Consider the following 19,657-nt stretch of genomic DNA (forward strand, 5'->3'; position numbering starts at 1 on the left):
CAACCAAACAAGGAACAGGAAATGGAGTCAAATTATGAATTCTAAGCCAATTGAACCGAAATTATATAATTTATACATATACAAATATATATTTTTAACGACGGAAACAATTAATAAAATATTGAAAACATTTAGATATTAACACAATTTTTATTGTGTTACACTTGTATTCCCTCCCCCCCCCCCCCCCCTCTAAAACAGTGAAAATTTATGAAAACGTAGGGGTATGAACTCACCTCGGGTACGTGTTCTTGGTTAGGTACGGTGTGGTTGCGATGATTCTCGGGATAGAATACGTGTAATTAACCGTATCTAATTATAGTTTACACATAATTATATGCATAAATTAGATAGCTAATAATATTAACATGATAATTAACACTAGTTTGTATAGATCATTTACTAATTGTGGAGAAGTTCTTTTTGAAAGTTTGAAGGTTTCTGGGTTACTGCTTGTAGATGTGAAAAAAATACCAACATCATTTATGGATCCAATTAGAACATTTATATATCAAATAAGCGATGGGAGAAAAATGATATTAATCTTTGATCCCCAAAATACATGGATTCGGTTAGAATAGTTATACTAACAAATCATAATAATAGGATGTTTATAATACTAAATCAATGTTTTGGAGAGTAGTTATCAAGAGTAGATAACGTCCAAGGTTGATCCACACATAGTAGGATCAGACAATTGTTAGACTTCCAAAAAATCAACATTAAGCAATTTCTTTCTACTTAGGTTAAGATCAACACAAAAAAGGGATGAGAGAGGCAATAGTAAGCGAAAAGCTTCTTTTATAGTATGATATAGATATAGATATTGATATAGATATAGATAGATATAGAGATAGAGATAGATAGATATATAGATAGATAGATAGATATTATTTATATGCTATGAATTATGCTCTTTAAGTGTGTGATCATTTAAATTCTCATATGAACAACAATTGAGTTATTATTTTTTTCATTACACTTTAATTCCAACACATATCATTATTAATTAGCTTTCAGTCAAGGGAAGCTGGCATCATCAAAACTTGGTTAGAACCCTAATTACAAAACACTTTCCACCAATAACTTGTTCGGGTATTTGGAGATTATATCCCTAGTTTGTTGATCTTTATGTTTTTTTTCAAATAAGGGCATGTAATGGATTATGCCACTTCACTTTCTTCAACAAGATCTTTCTTTAGGAACCCAAGCACCTTTCTTCACTTTGCATTTGCTACACTTTGCTGCTCTTGCCATTTTCTCATTTTTTTTCATCCCCTGTATTCCCTATAATAATTTTCTCGTGAAATTTAAATCTAACATGAGTTCAAAACATAGAGAGAAATTGAAGTTAATTAGGGATGTACAAAAAATAGAATTTAAGCCCAAAATCTATTGGATTTGAAAATCAGATTTGAATCAAACTGAATTTTGTAAATCTAGATCATATTAATTCGATTCACCGGGTCTAAACCAAATCTAAATCCTGAGGCCCAAATTAGATTTACCCCCAGAATTTGAACCATTTTTGGCCCAAACCCATATCCAAATCCATCTAAATCCATAAAAGATGTATCTATTTATGGATTTAAATACACCTAATTCTACTCAAAACTTGATTGGGACTAGAAAAGATTTTGGGTGGATTTATTACATTTTATATCAGGGTCTATTCTATCATGAAGGTGAGTTTTCTTCACTGTACTTGTGAGTCGAAGGTACCAGTGCCGACCCACTAGATTTTGTATCCTGGTATATTGGATTGATGTTATGTTGTTTAGATGATAGATTGGTAGAGTTGTATGATTACCTGTGTTCATTGATTATGTAATAGATTGGTAGATCTGTATGATTAGCCATACTTGTTGGTTATTGATTGTTATTGTATATGTCGACATGTTATGGTTTGTTGGGTTGAGGCGGTCCTGCTTTGTGCTGAAGGCCAAGATACCCAAGGTGGTCCGGATAGACTGAAGGTCTGAGAGGCAGTCCAATCATGCCGAAGGCCCAGAGAGCGGTTCAGATAGGTTGTAGGCCTTACGAGGCGGTCCAATCAGGCTGAAGGCTCATATATGCATGTTGTTATATGTATGGTTGTATGTGGTACTTTAGGGGAACTCACTAAGCTTTAGCTTACAGTTTGATTTTTATGGTTACAGGTACTTCAGAGGACAAAGGCAAGGCGAAGGCTTGATCGCACGTCCTTCGGATTTTTATGAGATTTGATTTTGGGATACTCTGATTTATGATTATGACTTTTGAGAACTATGTTTTGTAAACATTTATGGTTTTTGGTTTGTTTTGAAAATGAAAAGTTTACCTTGACTTTTGGGATGTTATATGCTCGTTATACAAAACATTCTAAATGAAATTTGTAGTACTCTTCGATATGAAAATGACGATATAAAGAACGTCTAAAACAGAGCTCCTAAGCGAAAGATACAAACAAAACTTGTTTCCTAAGCTTGATATGCAACGTCTTTCGCAGTGTAATCTTTATAGATTTGTAAATTTTAAATAGAACGAGAATTTTTTGTCATAGTCTAAATGAAAGTTGAACTAATCTTTGATATGAAATCATCGATATAAAAAGCATCAAAACAGAGCTCGTATGTGAAAGATAAGAAAGAAAGTTGGTCCCTAATCTTGATATGCAATGTCTTTCGCGGTGTAATCTATATAAAATTGTAAATTTAAAATAGATTGAGAATTATCTAACGGAGTCTAAATGAAAGTTATATTACTCGTCGATACGGAAGTGGGGACATAAAGAACATCGAAAATAGAGTTCGTGCGTGAAAGATACAAAGCAAACTTAGCACCTAAGTTTAAGGCGTGACACCTATTAATACAAGTACTATTTTGGTTCATTCTTGCTCAACTTTTCTCCAAATTCTATCTAGAATTTCTTTCATTTCATGTCCAATTTTTCTTAAGTTCTTAGAATAATTTAGCGAGGTTTTGCGATGTCAGAGAGCCCGATGAAAAGATGTTTTGGAGTCGAATTTCTGCCTGTGACTTTCCAAGTTTTTCGCTAAATAACCTATAAGTTGAGTTATACTTATCGTACTTTAAGTATAAGTTATATTTATGTTCGTAGTCGTTATTGTGGACTTATAAATAAGACTTATCAGTAATATCAGTCATTATACTGATCGATTTACTTACGATAGCGATATTTAGGCTAAATCTGTGAGGTGTTTAAAGTGGATTTTACAAACAGTGTATCTCTATATAACGAGTTGTTCATATATCTGATACGATCTTACTTGGTTGTTCTTTATCAACTATACGTTAGTATTCTTTTGGGATTATTAATAAATATGATAAAAAGATTATAACGATTAAACTTTATAAATACGAACGAATGATAAAGCTTAGTAATATTTGTATTCAGGCCATTTTAAAGGGAAATCTGAAGTGGCAGTCAAAGTGGTGACTTTCCCGCAAATCTTCCACCTAAATTTGGTGATTGTATAGTTACTTTCATGAACACAATTTAATACAAGTAGTTATTAAAAAACATTTTTAAGTATTTGTTGAAAGTTTATATGTTAATTAAAAGTTTATTAATTGCAATATTTATTAAATGTATATTTGATAAGATACATTATGAGAACCAAAATATTGTTTTTTACATCTTAAAATGTTTATATGATACTATTAGTAATAATCTTAAAAATAAATATTATTACTTAAAAGATTAATATATATTAAAATATCTGATACTCTGTGTTAAATATATACACTAAATTACAATAATGTTGTCTAAATAAAATTAGTATTAAAAGTTGATTTCAGGGATTTTAATTTTGTCTATGTTTAAAACTAAGACGTATAAAGGATGATTAGTTTCGGTTAAGTTGTATAAAAGTGTAGTCGTATATAGTATTATGATAGTATGGTATAAATAAAAAAAATGGTTTCAAATATTGATTATAAGCATTATAGTCCTACCTACTAATGAAATAAGATTTATAAAGGATGATTAGTTTGAGTTAAATCGAAAGAATGTTTAGTTATACCTTGTAACGTAAAAATATTACATAGGCAGGAAATTGTGTTGATTGCAGACATTGTAATCTTGTCTAGTTATATACTAGGACTTAAAGTGATGCTTAGTTTAATTAAGTTTGGATATTGGGTAACATCATATAAAGGGTATGTACGATAGGAAAGGAGAGTAGAACTTTGTTATGTGACACTATTATGTGTCGATGTACAGATTATGTAGCAAAATAAGATATAATACTCCATTGGACAACCATATACGGTGGGTCCGGTCACGCAGCTGTAACGGTATGTCTTGTCATCCCCCATAATAAGATGACAACACTTGATTATTCTAGATGATCTTGTGAAATATGTTGCTAGTGTGGACTTATAACCCACAGACGTAGAAGAAATGGGATATCATATTCATCAAATACTCTGATGGCTTAAATTGCCTTTATGACTTACACCGGCCAAGGAAGCCGCTAGCTGTGTAGTCAAACCATTGCTCTAACGATTCACCATGCGAGTTGATTTTTACTGATAGTCGTGGACTATGATCTGTGATGATCGGTTGGGATGGGTATGCATGGGTTTAAGGTTTTATTAATATCTAAGTTATGAGATATATCTATATTGTTTGGTAACTAGGTTTGGTCATTATAAATTATTATCATAATAATATTATGGGGTTAAAAACCCTATGTGTATTACCAGTTTTTTCCAACCCGACCCACTCAAATTATATACATCATAGGTAACACGGTTAAAACTGCTAGAACTTGATTATGATGTCGGGTGATTAAGAGACAACCAGTAATAGTAGTGTTCAGGACGATTAGTTCTTTACATTGTAACATATGTTGTGTATTGATTATGACATCCTTATGTTTTTGTATTTTGAAACAACATATTTACTCAAGATATTTTAATAAAATGAAACAATTTCCACAAAATATTTTATTGTACTGAAATTTTCCACAAACAAAAATATTATGATTTTAAATGTAAAGAAAACTTTTTTTTTTTTGTTTTGAAAAATAGGGATGTCACACATTATGTAAAATAATAATTGATTTATTGACAGTTGACTACTTATACTACAACGAAGTTATTTATTTGATTAAAATTTTAAAATATAGTCTCTAAAAATTTAAAATTTTGATTTTAAAAGATAGTCTATAATTATTAATGAATTTAGAAGAATGCAACAAAAAGTTACTTTAAAAACATCACATATGATATATTTTACCGAGTTTGTTAGATTCATGTAACATGTTTTTCACATGGTTTGAAATTTTTTAGGTTTGGTAATTGCCAAATTGGTTTAGAAAATGGATAACATGTAACTAAAAGGTGAACTCAAAACTTGATATATTTCACAAGTCATCGTGTTCAACTATTAAATACCAGATAATTTTAGTTTTGTATAATCACACAAAAAACGATATGTAATTTAAGAAATTGATTATCTTTTTTTCATAGTCTAAAATTACAATCTAATTGCAAAATACCTTTACATTGTCAAACATGATTTCTTACATAAATTTTATTTTGCAAAAACCTTGCGAAGTTCTCAAGCATGTCAAAAATGCTTTTTTTTTATTACATAAATTTATGTAATTGCAAATTTATTTTGCCATAATTCATGGCTTAAAGGTGTATGCATTGTCGTTTGTTTCAGTCTTTTTTTGAAGACCGCATCCAACATGTTTGATGTGAAGGATAAGTTAAGTTCCAAACTTGATGATCATTTAGGATTGCATCTCGTCATCTATGACTTCTAGCCAATTATCAAATTCTGGATGTGATATGACATCTTAGAAGTAGAAAGGCTCATGATGATCCTCTAATTCCACATCATTCGTGAGAGATCTTAATATCTCAAGTTTTTGATATATACTTTACCATTTTTGTGAATGTATTGAGTTTCCCTTCGTACCTCTATAACAATTTGATTGGGCTTATCATAATATTGTGATGAGCAGTTAGTACCGAATCTCGATCCCGTACCGGTACCATACCAGAACTATGACTAAATCGTACCAAATTTAAATATATGGGGCAGTATTCGGTACTCTAAAATCACAAAATTTAGGATTCGGTACAATTGGAACCGGTACTGAAAACCGATACCATTCCCGGTACCATTACCAATAATTTCAATTCGGTTTGGTACTCGAGATTGAATTTTGAAAAAATTTGGTTTTCGAGAAATTAGGAGCAGTATCGATCGGCACCAGTTCTTTCCCACACACATCCCTATCACAATGCTCATTAATGCTAGTAAAAGGTGTTGTATTATTTTACTCTTGAATTTCTTCAACGTCAATGTTGCTTCCACTTGCTTTTCATAAAAAAAAGAGACTTTTATCTATAAACCTATCATTTAGCAACATACACTTTGTTCGTAGCAATGTCGTAGAAGTAATATCTTATAGTTTCTTTTGGATGTCCTACAAAATATAGTTTTTTGGTATGTACTCTAGTTTGTTAGATTTTTCATGCTTTACATAAGCTTCACAACCCTAACCCTTCAATTAAGTCAGTCTAGGAGCACACCCGTGTCGTAACCGAGATGTATTATTCACATTCTTAGTTGGAACCATGTTGAGAATTCACACAACATACCCTAAGGTATAACCCTAAAAGGATAAAGGTAGAGTGGACAAACTCATCAGAAAACAAACCATATTCAAGTAAGGTATGATTCCTCCATGCAAAATGGTAAACTCAATACTTAGGACTATGTAAATTTAAGATGAAAACATAATAATTATGATATAAGAGTTCCAATATGCATATGAGATAGTAAGGAAGGCAAATTCAGAAAAAACATGTCATTTGGGGTGAAAATGAAGAAGTTATGTCATTTTGAAAATGACATGTTGCTAGTTTTTTGTGAGTGCAGTACATATCAATATATGTTTGGATTATAGAACTCATGCTTTTGTGCAAAACAAAGTACTTTCTTGATTCTTAGATGTAGCAATGACAATGTAGAAAAAAGAACCAAATTATATAGTGTAACAGCTCAAAATCTCAGGTATATTTAAATTATGTTTTTGGGTGATTTAAGAGGGGACTCGGCGAGTTGGAGCCTAGACTCGCCGAGTAGGATCGCAGACTTGGTCGCGGGATCGCGACTGGACTCGACGAGTCCAGGTATGGACTCGGCGAGTCGACGCTGTTTAGCGGAAACCCTAACCGTTCAGGTTTGGGACGTATAAAAAGGACTCATTGGCCGTCATTGTTCGTTTTAGCCTTCTGAGAAGAACCCTAAATCGATTGTGTGCATCTGGAGCAAGGATCTTAGGCCATTATTGATTATAGAAGAGTGGTTGTGCAAGGAAGAGAAGGGATTGGCTAAAGGAGCAGCAAGGGGGTCACATTCTGAGGATTGGGGATACAGAGAATACATCATCCAGGTAAGAATTCGTGTATGCTCTGCTATATTGATGTATTTATGGATTTAGGGTTTATGGAACCCTTGTATGATTAGATTGACTGATACCCTAGTCCCCTAAACGAGTGTAACCCTGTATTGAGACCTATGGAGGTCCAGAATGTCCCATGTCTATGCATTTCGGGAATTGATGAAGGTTTTGGATTGGAATCCTTATGCCTTAGGTCAAAATGTAAAATATGAATCACATGGTGTATCATGAGCACTGAAATGAGGACTTCACGTGGTAGATCATCCTAGGAAGGCCAGACCTAGGAATGGTCGAAGCAGTTCTGACCTTAGGATGCAGTTTGAGCGGTTGCATGGCATGGACTCGCCGAGTTCGATGAGCAGACTCGGCGAGTAGCTTGAAGATTAACTGGGACTCGTCGAGTTGTTCTTCAGACTCGGCGAGTTGAGTCGGGGTGGCCCCGCGATTCTTCCAGGAGTAACTTGTCGAGTCAAGGAGGATACTCGACGAGTAGATAGGGAATCCCAGAGAGTTGAAGGACGTCTAGACTCGCCGAGTCGCCATGGCACTCGCCAAGTCCGGTCGAGTTGACCGTCGACCGTTGACCAGAGTTGACCTAAGTCTGACTTCTTAGGGATAGTCACAGTTAGAAGATATATGTGTTAATGAGATATGTGATGTTATAGGGAGGTTGTAGCTCGTCGGATTGTGCATGAGTGATTTCAGGATTTGTTAGCTTTCAGCATTCACGAGGTGAGTCTTCTCACTATACTGTACCCGGAAGGGTTTGACTGTATGACCGGAAGGTCAGATATGATATGTGATATGTATGCTATATGTGGTAAGATATTTGTTATATGTGCTATGTATGTTATGTGGGCCGGAAGGCAATGTGTTATGGGCCGGAAGGCGAATATGTTATGGGCCGGAAGGCGTGGTATTGATGACCGGAAGGTCAGGGCCTGGAAAGGCGTATGTGCGTAAGTGGTATATTGGGGAACTCACTAAGCATTTATGCTTACAGTTGTTATGTATGTGTTTCAGGTACTAGCGAGGACCGTGGGAAGGCGCCGGCGTGATCGATACACACTGAAGAATGCTTTTATGATCTTGGGATTTTGAATATTTGTATTTGACAGAATACTTAAACTAATTATGCCTTGTTTTGAATGAAAATAATTATATTTTAAAAATGAAAAATTTGTTTGATAATTTGAGTTGTTACATATAGAGTTTGTATGTAAATGTTATGAGGGTTTAAATTTGGTTATGGACTCATGCAGTATGTTAACCAAGAAAATGGAAAAAATTAGTTTAATTCTTGAGTATGTGTGTGTGTCTATATATATATATATATATATATATATATATATATATATATATATATATATATATATATATATATATATATATATATATATATATATATATATATATATATATATATATATATATATATATCAAGTTATATAAGTATTTCTTAATAGTAAACAAGTAGTTTATAATGCATGGAAAGATTCTTGGAGCATATGTAAAAAATAAGTGATTTCTGAAATTTCACAAAAATGACAAATTGCCTATTTGGAGCCATATAAGTTTGAATTACATGTATGATAATTGCAATTTTAATACTTCAACATGTGTCAGGATTAAAAAGAGTACAATGCAAACAGATTCATGTCGATTGGAGTTCATATGAGAAAGTTATGATGACTCTAAGTATAGGAAAAATCATTTTTAGAAAAAAATGGGCTTGGAAGTAGAAAGTGACTTGACTGAGTCGTGGTCAGGTCGGATGGCATGGACTCGCTTGGCCGTGTATCTGAGGCACGTGACATGGTTAATAGGTGTTAGGTTTTCTATGCAACTATACACAAATTTTAGGCAACAAAAACAATTAAAAAATAATCCTAAGTGTAGATGCACCCTAGATCTAGGTTTTATTATTATGTTGACCTACTTTGAAAACTATGAATATAAACTAACAAGAAGGATTATATTTCTAACCTTTCAATTATAATCATATATACTTGTGACTCCAAGAAGATCTTGAACTCTTGGTTGCTATTGGAAGGATCTAGCACCCAAAAAAAGAATGCCTATAAAGGCTCACACACAAAAGATTAAAACTCTAGAAACTTTAGGAGAGAGGAGAGAGGCTTGTGAAATATGAAAACCTTGACCATAGGGAGAGTAGGATCGAATTTAATGAAGGTTAAAAGGGTCTCTATATAGCCGAGGTAACTTTCAGATAAAGTTGATTTAAATTAATTAAATAATCAGATTTAATCAAGATTCAAATTCTTTCCTTATCTGTTACATGGATCGATTTTGGAAGCTCAATGAGCTCCCTCAAAACCGTCCACCTCTATGGAGGATCTTGAATGTTATTGTGCTCAACTATTGAACAATTAACATTCAACGCCTGTACGTTTTAAATAAATCCAGATTAATTCTAAATTAATTTCAAATAGCTTTTAACTAATTTATTAACATGTAATAAATTAATAAACAATTTATCTCACTCTCTCAAATCGTTTTTTAGTTATTTTAGCTCTTGAGGGCAACACTAAAAGGACTTTGCTATGATTCCCAAAGTTGCACCAATCAGTGATGACATTGGACACCTATTTCCCACAGTCTCCCACTTGGACAATTCATAAACTACTAGTGGTCAAATAATCTCCGAATAACGAACAAAGTGTACCTTCTACTACAATTTTCGTACTCTGATCTAATCAATAGTCAGCCCTTAGATAAGTGATCAATTATTCATTTGTTTCTACATGATATCATTGTGAGTTGAGTCATGGATAATAAATCAAACTAACAGTTCAAACTTTAGTTTCTCGAGTTCTAATTGTGAAGATCAAATCAGACCACTAATCGAACACATCAATTCAGTTCAGTATAGGCCTAACACTCTAATGTTATCTTTAAATAACCTAGGGGTCCACAATATCGTTTTTCCCATTGAGGCGAAAAGGAACAAATAAACTTCGACTGTATATTTTTTGTCTACTCATCAAATCATGCATACACTTACCTGTTATGATCACCAGTTTATGATAGGGTTAGAGTAAGACTAATACACAACCAACTTATATGCAAAGAACATAATATATCCATGTTTTAAGAAGAAAACATATTATCATCTCAAAATTACTCGTGATTGAAACCATGAAGTAATATCTATTAGTGCGAGTTTCTCCAATAACCAAATCTTTATTAAGCACTCTTGAACATTAGTTGCAATCACTAGGCTATGTCTAATTAATATAGACAATCTACTAACACTTCATGGAAATCTTAACTCAGTACTTACTCCCAAGAGTATGATCGATTGTGGAGTTTGAGTAAATTAATCGTCGGGAAGTGAGGATCTAAACACTCTAAAAAGAAACACAATAAATTAATTGTAGGTGGAAACACACTTGAATATAAATAAATCACTATTATTTAATCACCATTACAATTATAAAATTTATCATTGTTCTAAATGTTTAAAAATAATCAACTAGCTACCAAACTTAACATTATCTTTCCTTGGTGACCCATTTTGTGAACTAACCGGCCGGATTCTCCTCTGACAATACTTACTTCATAACTATATCTCCATCCTTAAATCTATCTCAAATGTAGTGGAACTTGCTCTTTATGTGCCTTGACCTTCCATCATCTTTAGGTTCTTTAGTCAAAGTGACTACACCTTCATTATCACAAAATATAACCAATGGATCTTTGTTACTTGGAACAATCCTAGGTAACCTATGAAGTTTCTAATCCAGGTATCTTCCTTGCATGCTTTACTTGCAAAAAAGTATTCTGACTCGCATGTAGATTCTGCCACCGCCTCCTCCTTGGAAGTTTTCCATGTCATCTCACAAAATGAATAACCATCAAGACTATGACTTTGAATAATCTCTATTTGTTTGGAAACTTGCATCATTATATCCCTTCACAACAAGCTCTTATTCACCACCATACACAAGCAACATGTCTTTCGTATTTGTTAAATACTTAAAAAAAATCTTGACAGCCATCCAATGACTTAGATCTGGATTTTCCTGATATCGACTAACCATTTTCAAAACATATGATACATCAGGTCAAATACATTTCATATTGCATACGATCGATCCTATAGCCGAAGCATATAGGATTCGACTCATTCTCTATTGTTAATTACTAGAACTAGGACATTGAGACTTTCTCAATTTAATACCAAGTATATATGTCGCTTCCCCTAAGTAATTCATAGCAAAACACTTCCCAATCCAAGCTTTTACATTTTTCAACTCACGAACATTGTTTCCTATAAGTAGTATGTCATCCATATACAATACTAGGAATACAACGAAACTCCCACTAGCTTTGACATATAAGCAAGACTAATTCGAACTTCTCGAATATCCATACACTTTGAATTTCTCTTGGAAGCATGAATTTCATCTTCGTAACGCTTGTTTAAGTCCATAGATAGACCTCCCAAGCTTAGACACTCTATTCGGATACTTGGCATATTCAAACCCTTCTGATTGTGTCATGTACACATTCTTTGAAAGTTTCTTGTTAGGGAAATATGTTTTAACATCCATTTTCCATACCTTATAATCATAAAAGGAAGCTATGACAAGAAGAATCCTAATAAACTTTATCTTAGCTACTATTGAGAAGGTTTCCTTATTTTCAACTCATTGAATCGGAGTGTAACCTTTTGCCACCAGTCTAGCTTTGAATGTATGTACTGTAACGCCCCATCTCTGGTATGTTGTTCCCGTGGCATTTATTTAGAAGTTTTATAGAGGGACTCAGCGAGTCTATGGCCTGACTCATCGAGTAGGGTCGAGTTTTCGAGCACGTGTTAGTCGGCGACTCGGCGAGTCCATATTCGGGACTCGGCGAGTCTGCCTGCCAGGATGAAACCCTAAATCCCCGGGTTGCTCACTATTTAAGCAATGTTATGTGCCCCAAACTCGCCTCCTTCACCCTCAGAGAGCAGTGAGAAACCCTAATCCATCCCTTGATTGATTTAAGTGTTTTTGTGTGGATTCTTAAAGGCTTGAAGAAGAAGAAGAAGAAGAAGAAAGGAAGAAGAGGTGTAGAGCAAAGATCCAAGGTCAAAATCAGAGTTCATTGAGGTATTTCTCGGAATCCTCCTGTTTTATGCTTAAAACCTCCACTAGATCATTTCTAGGGCTAGTTTGATGTATTTTTCCAACCTTATAGTTGTATGGATGCCTTAATAGGTTGAGATATCCCTAGATCTGTTCATTTAGGAGTTGTAGAGCCCGGATCTATTGCCTTTTTGAAGTTGCTTTGCATGAGAACCCTAGATCTAGCCTTTATCATGCTTTTTGAGCCTTATAACCTTCTTGGATGCTTATGGACACGTAAAGATAGAATCTTTACGTGTTAATCGAACTAAGGAAGCCCATATCTATAAGTTTTAGACGCTGGATTCAAGCAGAATCGAGTTTAGAGTAGCTGCATGGATGTGACTCGGCGAGTCGGAGGAACGACTCGGCGAGTCAAGTCGCGAGTCCCGATTTTTCCCCCTTTTGAGTGATGTCGAGTGGGAACATGTGAGTAAGAGAGTGGACTCAGTGAGTTGGAGGGCAGACTCAGTGATGGAGGGACTCGACGAGTTGTTCATACAACTCGGCGAGTCCAAGGCAATCTTCTTAGCTCAAGAACAACTCGTCGAGTTGTTCATATGACTCGGCGAGTCGGATGCAGATTGTTTGAGTTCTTGAATCGAGAGGGTACTCGTCGAGTCGATGCCATACTCGACGAGTAGCCACGACCAGGGTTGAGAAGTGAGACTAGGGACTCGGCGAGTTGGCATCCCAACTCGGCGAGTCAGGTCAACTGTAGGTTGACTTTGACCAGGAGAGTTGACTTTGACCAGGGATAAAAGAGTCATTTTACCCAATGTAGTGTTTAGCATCTGATTGAGTGTGTTTATGGACTTGTAGTCGGGGAGATACTGGAGCTGCAGCAGTTAGCTTCCAGAGCCATACACACAGCAACCAGTTCACGAGGTGAGTTTCCTTCCAGTAGGAACGGGTCTAAGGCCACAATGCCGACCCGTTCAGTTAGCGGTAGTTTCTGGACTTCGGTCCAATGCAGTAGTTAGTATGTTTGACGCCTCCATGGCTCAGACAGGATTTATGTGTTTATGCTAGTTGATATGTTATGCTATGTTGTGTTCAGTTATTCAGCTTCGGACATCGGTCCGATGTAGAGGACGGGGTCCCAGTCAGCTTCAGACTTCGGTCCGATGTAGGGGACGGGGTCCCAGTCAGCTTCATACTTCGGTCCGATGTAGGGGACGGGGTCCCAGCCAGTTTCGGATTTCGGTCCGATGTAGGGGACGGGGTCCCAGTCAGTGGGCAAGGCCCAGTATGTGCTTTTTATGTATTGTATAGTATGTGGTAGTTTGGGGGAGGTCACTAAGCTTCGTGCTTACAGTTTCAGTTTTGGTTTCAGGTACTTCCGCAAGCAAAGGGAAGAGCTCGGGATGATGGCATCGCACACACCACAGCTTCAGTTTTGTCCTGGGAGTTGATTCAGTTTCTTGATATGTTTGGATACAGTTGTGATACAGTTTTTCTCATAGTATTTTATTATGGTTTTTGAAACACGCAACATATGGTTTTATTATGTGGTACTCAGTTTCGTGGGTTTTGTTATAATAAAAATCGAAATTTTTGGGTGGTATTTTTGGGTCGTTTCATGTACATTCCCATCCATATCGGTCTTCTTCTTGGAGATCCATTTACAACTATTGTCATAAGACCAGGTGTAGGATCAACCAAATTCCAAACTTAGTTATCCATCATGAACTGAATTTCGTTGTCCATTGCCTCTTTCTATTAGGCGGCCTCAAGGTTTGCCATCGTTTCCTTGTAGTTAGTTGTCTCATCCAGATTGACCAATGTCCTATCACCGATCAACATGTTTCCTTCACTCATTATATGTAAACCATAAAACTCGTGAGGATTTCTAACTCTACCGGACCTACGAAGAGGTAAGGATATGTCATTAAGCTCAACTTGTGACAACTATAAAATTAGGCCACCGTTAAACAAATAGTGTTAATCTAATCACTGTTGTAATAGACTTAAAGAGTATATAAAATATGGTTTTTTTTGTTTATAGGGTATTATACTTTGAAATACATCCAAAATATCAATCGAGTCGTGGATTGATATGAATCCCTAATAAACGAACAATTTCAATATATATATATATATATATATATATATATATATATATATATACGGAATGGGTTAATACATATGATTGAAAGAGATATATGCATTAGAAATTATTACATTGTATCGATAAGTTCATCACATAGTCCATGAAAATAGGAAAATTTAGACATAAAAAACGTCGAAAACGGAGTTCGTATGCAAAAAATACGATTGTTTTAAGAAAACGAATAACCGGATAACAACTCACTGCCTGATAGGTGTCAAAACTCGACTTCAAATGAAAAACAAGACGTCTTAGGAAATGAATTCTTATTCCCGATCAATTTTCATATGAGTCTCATTCAGTTTAGGAAATTATCATTTTCCTAACTTTTTATGCCCGAAAATACCCCGAGCTATTGTGGATAAGGTTGGGCGCTAAGATTAGCCTTTTTCCCTGAGTAAACTTAGTATGATCTGTAGGATCATTTCGGGTTATGTATCAAAATGTTATTTCTATATTATGAATCAAGTTTTTATGTAGTATTTGATTTAAGAGCTAACTTTTCCGTCTCATGTCATACCGACTTTTTTATGAAGTGAAAGTTCGTGATAATAAACGGATAATGTTAGAAAACACTTTCAATCGCTTCTATAGGATAGCTATGCTATTTCTTTGTAACTAAAAATTGAACCTATTTTCTTAGAAAAACATCTAGTATTTGATTAAATTAACAAAAACGTTGCCACTTGAAATTTCCCACGAGCCTGTCGCATGGGCTGGACAAAATTAAAAACTAGTTTCTATTGTGGACCGTCAGATCCGATTCATTTCAGACCGTTGGATTGATTTGGGATTTATTATAAATAGGAGGGAGGGGCTCCCATTGTCTTTTCACCTCTCTCCTATCTCTCTCCCCTCCGATCTCTCTCCCTCTCGGTTGCTAGAACCGCCGCAAGCCATTGTCGTTCGTTGATCACTGCCTCATCGGAAAACCATAAAAGCGTCAGAGCAACCAGCTACAACCCTTTTTAACATTGACTAAGGTCCGAAAAAGCTCCCTCCGATCAGCCTACACTGACTAGCAACCTTTGACGAGGCCAACGATGTCGACATCCACCACCGCCCGCTGCCGTCGTCCGTCGTCGCTAGGCACTTTTCCGGTCAAAATTTCGAGTGGTTTCCGATCAATCTCCCATTGAGTACTATTCATTCCAGCCAATATCACTTTTTACTGGTCAAAGTTACTATTCATCGGGCTGTGAAACTACCAATTTCTAGAAAATCATATTCTCTTCGATTTATCACATACGCTTCAACCAAGTGAGTGTCACCGGTCATGGACCCATTTAAAATCTTTTATAGTTTCCACGCGCACGAGGGGGGGGGGTACATGCAATAATTGTATTATTTCTATTAGGTTTACAGAAATGTTATTAAAAGTTTATCGAGAATCTGTTAAACAATATATATATATATATATATATATATATATATATATATATATATATATATATATATATATATATATATATATCTAGTAGGTTTGTGATGTAAATAGTTATACTTCAATACCAAATTTAGTGGTAATATCATAGAACCTCAGACTAAGGAATGTTTGTAGTATTGTGTATTACAACGAGAATAATAACCAAAAACTTGTTATTAGAGTTACGGTTATTAATATACTTTAAATTCATGTGAGCCTTTTATTAATCAAACTAAGTATCACTATACTTAGAAAGACATCTGGGTTATAACCGTTAATTATTAAGAGCATGAGAATTTTGTATAGATCTATATAAGTTGACACCCCCACCTACAGTTACTTGCTACAACCCTGGCGGTTGAGTCGCATTGGGTGATAATTATCTTTTTACTATTTTTAAGCCCTAATGAAGCGTCAAGAGAGGCATATCAGTTCGAACTAGCTCGGTTATGGCAATCAAAGTGAATGTAACATATGTATAGGAAACTTGAAATACCTATCATATATAAAGGAATATAGAAAACTTGAAACACCTATAATGAATATCTTTTTCTCAGGAACTTAGTTATGAAAAGTTAGGATAATAAAGATACATTATATATAAGATAGAGAGCTATCTATATATCCAAATAATGCTTTTCGGTCTCGAAAAGTATTTATCAACTCTAATATATCTATACTTTAGGGAGGAAGTATGTTTTGGTTTAGCTATTACAAACATGTGAACTGACCAACTTTTTAGTTGACACTCTTTCAAAACGCATGATTCTGAAGGAATTAGACCATTGGAAGAAATACTACAAGGAGGATCATGGTACTGCAGTAGTCTTTTATATTTAAGTACTTCTCTTGTTTCTTATCTGTTAAGGCTTGTTTTTTACTTTTCTTGTACGATATACTAATGGATATTGTAATCTACTATTGCAAAGAAAAAAAGTATTTATTCTACTACTATATTGTTATATGTTCAATGTATGTTTGTTACTATGATCCATGATGTCGTCTCATCGCCCGACGTTTCTACCGCCTGTTGGGGTGTGATAAATTGGTACCAAAGCTACTAGATATAGCTGATGGGTTTTACATGTATTAATGTGGATAAATCCTTAACACTTAAGGGTACATCAAACCTAAAGATCTAAGTCATAACATTATTGATGTAACATTCTATTGAACAAAAAAACCCTAAGAAGACCCTAGGTATTTCGAAAATCAGAATAAAGTTTACGGTTTACATACCTTGTTAATTGTTGTAGTAATCAATCAAGAATCCATTCTTCTTTTATTTGGAAGCTAGCACCACAAGTGCTGTGCCTCTAATGGTTTACACCCAACCCTAGCAACAATAAACTTTTGAAAGAAGAGAGGGGATATGAAATTTTCGGCTAACTCTTGTGAAGAAGGAATGGACGAATTTGGATCCCCATGGAAGTTTTATATAGGCGATCATAGGAGTTATGGATAAGGCACTTTCCTATGATAGGCCCTAATCCCTAAACTTTCTCCCTAAGGTATCCAAGACACCCTTAATGTAACATCCCCAAAATTCAAGGCCAAAAATTTCATTTTTAAACAAGTTATTACATAAACCATCATTACAAAAATATTCATTATAATATCTCGTGTCAAACCAAAGTGTCAGTAATCAAAACATATTATCATAAAACCATATCAGAGTGTAATCCCAAAGATCTCATGTGCGAAAAACATAGTGTGATGCGCTGCGATCGAGCCGGCTCCTTTCCTTGAAAACAAAGTACCTGAGACCAAAATTGTAAATCGTAAGCACGAAGCTTAGTGAGTTCCCTAGATACCACATACCATACAAACCAACTGATCCATACATGCCATACATAGCCAAGATCCATACATAACCAACATATCCATAATCAAGTAAGGTGCTTTGTGCCAAACATAGTCTTGCTAAGGTGCTACGTGCCAAGCATAGTCTTGCAGTTATGCCACGTGCCACACGTGGTCTTCTTGGTCAAGCCTGGGGCCACTCCCTGGGTCTTACAGACAAGTGCCAAGGGCCACCCCCTAGTCTTTCATGCAAGTATCACGAAGACAACTATACATACTACTCTACTAGGCTACTCCGCATATAGTATGCCAGGAGCCACTTCCTGGTCTTTCATACACAATAGCATACAGTGCGCCAGGAGCCACCTCCTGGTCTTTCATACATATTGCCTAGGGCTAACCCCCGGGTCTTCCTATCATACATAATAACATACTGTGTGCCAGGAGCCGCCTCCTGGTCTTTCATGCATTATGCCTAGGGCTAACCCCCGGGTATTCCTATCATACATAATAACATACCATGTGCCAGGATCCTCCTCCTGGTCTTTCATGCATTATGCCTAGGGCTAACCCCCGGGTCTTCCTATCATACATAACATACTTTGTGCTAGGAGCCGCCTCCTGGTCTTTCATGCGTAATGCCTATGGCTAACCCCAGGGTATTCCTGTCATACATAGACTAAATGGGTCGGCATTGTGGCCGTAGACCCATACAAACAGTGAGGAGACTCACCTCGCACTGCTGAACTTTGCTGATATTCCTCTGGCTGCTGTCCGACAACTCTCTGAACCGCTGCTCCCCTAGCTCCCCGAGCTACTAATATCAATATAACACTTAGTTCCAAACTGAACTCTATAAGTAAAAATAAGTCAACTCTGGTTGAAGTCAAAGTACTGGTCAAAGTCAACCTTCCAGTTGACTCGACTCGCAGAGTCCGTAAACTCAGAAGCTCTCAAAATACGACCCAACTCGCCGAGTCACCCCAGGACTCGGCGAGTTTAACGATCTCTGAGTCCCATCCTGTCCAACTCACTGAGTCACCACTCAACTCACTGATCTGCGTTTTAACCAGAAGAGGTTGGGGGTTCTGCGACCTAACTCGTCGAATCCAAGAACAGACTCGACGAGTCCTAGGCAATCTTCAATAGACATGTCGAGTTCTTCTTCCAACTCGCCGAGTCCATGCACATATTCATACAACTCGTTGAGTACACCCATGTGACTCACCGAGTCTCTCCAGTTCTCAATCCATACAATGGATTTTCGAGCCATGCAGGGGCTCCAATCCATAGATCCACTGTTCTACAGTCTAACCCTCACATAAAGTTGTAAATTTTATGTGAAACCAAGGAGATATAGGCCCAAAACACTCTAGGGCTAGGGTTTAAGACAAAGGGGCTTCACCAATGACTCATTGACTGCTGCTTTAAGACATTATGGACCATCACAACCCTATATCTGAAGTAGCAACCTCAGATCTAAGCCCCAAACCCGAAAATAGACCTTAATCTTGCCAAAATAGCCCCAAATCTTATTCAAGAATAGATCTAGATGCAAAAAGGGTGAAGGTAACAACCTATTACTCCAAGATGACCTCCTACTGAAGAATAATCCAAATCTTTGTAAACCCCCTTGATCCAAGCTTCTTGATCTTCAAGATATTTTCACAAAAACCACTCATCTAAGCTCCAAATTGCTTCCAAGGACTCTCACTCACAATTTAGGGTTTCTGGATCTTAAAAGGGTAGCAAA

This window comes from Lactuca sativa, chromosome 2 (assembly GCF_002870075.4).
Source record: "Lactuca sativa cultivar Salinas chromosome 2, Lsat_Salinas_v11, whole genome shotgun sequence".
Taxonomy (NCBI): Eukaryota; Viridiplantae; Streptophyta; class Magnoliopsida; order Asterales; family Asteraceae; genus Lactuca; species Lactuca sativa.